The 6,000-nt window shown below is 38.0% G+C and overlaps 1 long non-coding RNA gene across 1 annotated transcript in view; it reads right to left on the bottom strand.

The window, feature by feature from the left end:
- Positions 1-588: 588 nt before the first annotated feature.
- LOC142034038 (uncharacterized) overlaps positions 589-6,000 on the bottom strand; it is a 42,879-nt gene continuing 37,467 nt past the window's right edge. Inside the window, exon 4 of the long non-coding RNA XR_012651437.1 lies at positions 589-903. This is a non-coding gene — a long non-coding RNA (uncharacterized LOC142034038). The remainder of the gene's footprint in view (positions 904-6,000) is intronic.

Genomic DNA, 6,000 nt, shown 5'->3' with positions numbered 1-6,000 from the left:
GAGACAATGTGGGATGAACTGACCACAACCCCCATTTCCCGTCCCCCTGCACCACTGGCAGGGAGGAGGTAGAGAAAATCAGGAGTGGAGTTGAGCCTGGGAAGGAGGGAGGGGTGGGGGTAAGGTGTTTTTAAGATTTTTTTTTTTTTTTATTTCTCATTATCCTACTCTGATTTGATTGGTAATGAATTAAATTAATTTTCCCCAAGTCAAGTCTGTTCTGCTCATGACAGTAATTGGTGAGTGACCTCTCCCTGTCCTTATCTCAACCCATGAGCCCTTTGTTATATTTTCTCTCCCCTGTCCAGCTGAGGAGGGAAATGGCAGAGCGGCTTTGGTGGGCACCTGGTGTGCAGCCAAGGTCAACCCACTACACTCTAGAAGGCTATAGCTGAAGCTGTGTTGTTCAAATTACTGTAAGTTAGACTGGAAAGAAGAAAAAAAAGCTTTCAGTCAAGGCCACTCTGTCCAGTGACAGAAGATTAAACAGGTTACTATTTTATATCTTTTCCCAGATATTATTATCTTCAGTCATAGATCATCCTGCTATTTTTCCACAAAAAACAATTGATTTAAACATGTCTTGGGAGGTAGAAGTATGTTCAGCAGAGTGATTGGTCTAGTAGAATCATAGGCTGTGCTCAGGAGCCGTGGGAAAACATACAACTTGTTTAACGTATTACGGATTTACTCTCTTATGTGGATATGTCACTACCAGTGGCAACAAGAAGCTGTGGCTTCTGATTTCAGACACTATCTTCCCTTAAAGATGTAGCCCCTCTTCTCCCACCCACATAGGTTGTGGTCATTGAGATTTGTGTTTGTGGTCAGGTGCATGTGTACCCACAATACTCGTGCATGCTTCCATCCACACGAAGAAAAAGGGAAACTTGCTTGTAGTACCTGTGAATGTGAGAGACAGTTCAGTGGGAGAGATTGAGAGTTACACTCCACTGTGTAGTATGATCAATTGCTTTTCTCTTTGAAAATGAAGTCATACAAAAGCACAGTAGTGTAGTTCTTCTATGCTCCATAGTTTTGCTTTACTTTTAGCCGAATCCTATTTACAGCAAGCAATGGATTGAAAAGAGTATCTAGCTGAGGTCAGCACATTCAGTGCTTACTCACAGACTGGCCTCCTGGTTGATGGATAGAGTACAAGTTTTCCTTAAAGGTTCAATAAGGAGGACTGAAATTGATGTCTTCACCCCTGTGGTACCTGCTTGTATGTTCAGCTGAAAAAATAAAATATGGCTTCCTGTTGTAGAAAGCATACAAAATATATATAGCTGCCTCAGACTTTAGTAGCAGCATTTTATTTATGCAGCTACAAAGCACACTCATGTCTTTAAAGTATCATCTGAAAGAGTAAACACAAATATTTGGAAAATGTTAGGAGTTTGTTGAGGAGTTAGACCTAAAAGAGTTGGGAGCAATGCTACCCTAAAATGCTGGGCTTAATAGGCTTTTGATTTTGGGGAGAGGTATCACTCAAGGAGAGAGAGGACGATTGGATAAGGTTTTATTTTGCTGTCAGAGTTTTCATATCAACCTTGCCCTGAATTCTTTGCAAGAAATGTTATGTCTTTCTAAAAGTCTTGAGTGAGCAAGTCGGTGTGCTGTAAGCAGAAATGTGCTGTGGGTCTCAGTGAAATGACTCTTTTGACTATGAGTATCAGCTCTTACTTAAAATAGCATCATTGTCATTCCCTAGGAGGGGAAAAATAACAGCTGACTCTCAAGAAAAAAAGCCATCAGCATGTTCTGCAAATATAGATGAGAAATGTCCAATGTAATAACCATAAACATCCTGTGGAAATATAAGGTTGCAATACTAGCAAAACAGTGTAAATGCTAAAACCCTAGTACAGATGAAAAAAATCAATCTCAGTTTTTCCCCATGAGTATACTGCTATACTGAGTGTTGTCTCTAGGTACCTATCACCTTTCAGAGCTAGCTTGTGTGGGGAAAGGCGGATGAGGTACATGCTTTGCCAGTAAGCAGCGCATTATAGGCATTTAAAAACACCAAAGATGGGATTTAGCTCATTCATCTGAGCTAGCTGTCAGGAAAAAGGCAGTTCTATTTTTATGTTTTACAAATCGGGCATTGTAAGAGCTGATAATCACTTACCTGCCTAAAAACCCTTATGGCATTCAATTTGTTCCCAAGAGTACACAAAGAGCAAACAGTGAACAAAACACAGAGGAAAGTGTATTTAAGAGGGACCCAGCATGGAGCCCAAGGACACTTCCAAAAAGCATTGCCGTGCTTCAGTCACTTGCATTTTGTTGTACCATTTATGCCCGTAAATACATGGAATATTTTTAATGATGCAGTACTTCATTGTTTGTGCAAACCCCAATATTTCAGCAACTGGAAGACACAAACTGAGCAAAAAATATCAGTATACCTCCGACATAAACATCTCTCTACCCAAAGGGCTTTTTATCAATCCTAGGCATTAGCATACAGCCAAGCAGTAAGGGTCTGTGAGTCCAGTACTAGCCCCTCAAACTTTTGCCCATACTGAGTAGGTTTTCAATAAAATCAGATTTAGTCTCCTACTCTCCCTGCTTGTCTCTCAGCTTTGAAGGTCTATGTGCATGTCTTTGCAGCTGATCGCAGACTGCAGCTGTCTCCTCCTTGATGCAGTGAAGCTGTCTCTTTGCTACAGCTTATCCTGTGGGACCACAAGATAAATGAATATTTCCCAAAATCCTGGTCCCTATTTATTTCCCCCTGCTGGATAACTTTTATATCTATGTCTTAGGATGCACAGACTTCCCCAGACTTAGACTCTATCTTTTGGTCACCCTGAAATTGTAGGAAGCCTGTAGTACGACCAGACATGAAAATACACATGCTGTTCATTTTACCAGTACAGAGCAGCACTACTTTCCTCTATTCAGAAGGATGTATTCAGCTGAAGCTTTAAGGAGTCTTTAGACAAGGAGAATGAGACAAATAAACTCGTTGTCAGGATGTTCCATGGATGACTTCCAAGTATACTGTGTGCTCTAACAACTGCAAGTGTGGGTTGACCTTGACGGTCTATGAAGCAAGACACTTCCAAAAACACACTCTTACGGAGATGGGAGTTTTCTTGAATTTACGTTCAAACCAGAAAATGCCACTTACTGAATCACATATGCTACTTCCTACAACTAATTACTCATTATTATGTTTGATAGTGTTCATTCTTAGTTTTAACTCTTTGGCTTGCAGTTTTGTAACCACTGTGTGTGAACTCGTATGGCTACAATTAGGGCTGTTCTAACAATGTTCCACAATCTAGGAACAAAAAGAAAGGAAAACATTTTTCAGAAAATATCATCATAAAATGTCATGAAGTCTTGGAAGTAAAACTTCCTATTTTTTTTCTTTGGAGGTACAGGGTGACTACCATTCTGGGTTGGTTTTTTTCTTCACAAGATAAAAACAAACCAACCCTAAGCCCATGTTCTAAGTGCTGTTGCTGAAATTTAGACAATACAATAGTGTTTAGAGAGTAATATTGCCTTTAAATAGCTTATGTAACACAATCACTTTAAAATGAGGTATGTCCAATATAAGGAAGAAATCATGGTTTTATCAAACCACTGAAGGTGAGTCCAGCTACAGTGCGTGCATGTATATATATGTATAAAAATATATCCTTTTCCCCCTAGGCTTCCTCTATAATGAATTGACAGAAACAAGCACTTTTAGAATGTGAATCTTCTGATCTATTTTCTACTTCAAGATGAGATGAATCATGCATTATAAATGCTGATTTCTTCCCACTGAAGAAGGGGTATATATATTCTCCATATAACAAAAATAAGGGTGACATATTCAAATGCAGATGTCTTCATTTGGACCATGTAGAGTTAAATAGACTCCTATTCCCACATGCTGCAAAACCTGAAAAAAATTATATTTCTGTAGCCATGAATGCAAATTTATAGTATCCACAAGTGTTGCCAGGTTTGCAAATCTTTTAGCACAAGTATGAGCTTAATTTGAGCATCAAGACACTTGTTTTATAGTCTGAATAGGAATGACACTCTCCTGAAAATCTGTCCCTCTCTGGGGATGCTGAGCCCATCAGAAAGCTTAAATTGAACTGATACATGTGACCCTGCATAGCTTGAGAAAGGCACCAAATACAAACCGGTCAGAAGTACTAAATAGAAGTTCATTTGATCGATTACTATTGATTGTTGAAGATATATCCAAACAGTTATCTTCTCTTAAACTAGAAACTGATCAATACTAGCAGATAAACAAGGATAACTCCAGGAGAACTTTGAAGATGATATAAAAAAATATTAAATAGACCTGTCTGGAAGAAATGTGGCTCTTTCACAATACAAAGAACAACTTTAACAGAAACAGCTGTGTATGTGAAGTGCTGTGCTTGCTCTTGATTATAAAGGGACTGATGATGCGGGAATGAATGTCTTGGCTGAGTTCAATAATAAAAGATCCTTGCGTTAACTTGGATGGACAAGTTCTGGCAAGGTTCACTTCCTCAGTTAATTTTCAAAACTTCAGGAGAGTTTCAGCCACATTCTCAATTGATCATTGTTATGCTATTGAAATCAATGACTTGTCACCAGTTGCTCTCTGGTGATACATTACTTTTTCTCCATCTCAGTAAAAAGATTTGATTTTTTCTTGTTCAAAATCACTTCAAAAAGGCTATATAATTTATCTGGTTTTATTACTTAAGCATTTTTCCTCTTTTCTTTGGAAAGGCCTTACTGGAAAAAAATTTCTCCTCTCAAAGTGATCCTTCACATTCATATATAACTGTGTTCCAGTCTTAGGACATGTTTTATATGGAGGTCTTTTTTAACTGGAACATATATCACACACTAGAATAAAAATCAAAGAGCATGGGGGGAAGCAATGAATAAAACTGTAAAGGACTCATACCCAAAATAACACAAAGAGGTGGGAATATCAAGATGATGGTGGTCTGGATCTGAAAGTCAATGACTGCTTGAGATTGCTCGTTCTTAACCTTTAACATTTATGTCTATTTTTCTTCCTGTTCTTGAAAAACTTCCACAGCATAACATATCAAAAAGGCATTTTACATTACTTGTGTTATAAATTTAGTCCAGATCTTTCTCTTTCCTCAGGATGCCTGCACTTCATAAAGTGAAACAAATGAAGCATACCCCAGCACCCATCAAATTCTTTTTTGATCTTCAGGCACAGGCTCAATTATTATTAAAATGGGTTTGATTATTAGAAAACAGTACATAGTATTTACGCTTTTCTTTCCGCTCTTACAGACTTCTCCAATTTATATTGAAGATTAATGATATGCAAATATCAAGATGTCCCATCAGAAATGCTTTCCATGTAATTTATTTACATAGCACTGATAAAATAATACTGAAAGTCATTTGAACATTCATTATTATTGTGTTCTGGGGGTTTTTATTTACTCATTACAGGAAATGTGGTGCCAGATTTGTAATTTTGGAGATAATAGCCTTTTGTCTAGATACATCCACATTACCAGCTATAGTATTCAGTTCCTCTGGGACAACAGCTCAACTGTAAGATTTTTTTTATCTGACCAGTCATTTTTTTCCCTCACTTACCCAGAACTTCCCACACTTAGAATAGTTGTTTTTAAATAGTCAGTTCATGTGAATCTGAATGAAGGCCTCTTAGCCACTCTACCTAGATCAGTCTGTCAGTGCTTTTTTGAGATGTTTTAGCTACTGAACTCCATAATATCAGGCACTGTTTCCTCTCTGAGTTACTGTGTTTCCCTTAAGCAGTCTTTGTTTCACTAGCTCATTCTTGCTACCTTTTGATAGTAGCCAAAAGGTTGTCCTACAGTCCTAAAGAAAACACGTCCAAGGAGGAAACCTGTAATTTTATTCTAGTCTACAATAATTATAAATACTGAAAATCCTTACTCTACGAAAAAAGAATCACAATGTGCTAAGACTCCAAGGGGCCAGAGTCCTTTGTTGACGTAAGTGTAGAAA

Source organism: Buteo buteo, chromosome 8, assembly GCF_964188355.1.
Source record: "Buteo buteo chromosome 8, bButBut1.hap1.1, whole genome shotgun sequence".
NCBI classification, from domain to species: domain Eukaryota; kingdom Metazoa; phylum Chordata; class Aves; order Accipitriformes; family Accipitridae; genus Buteo; species Buteo buteo.
This window is presented reverse-complemented; position numbering and strand designations above follow the sequence as displayed.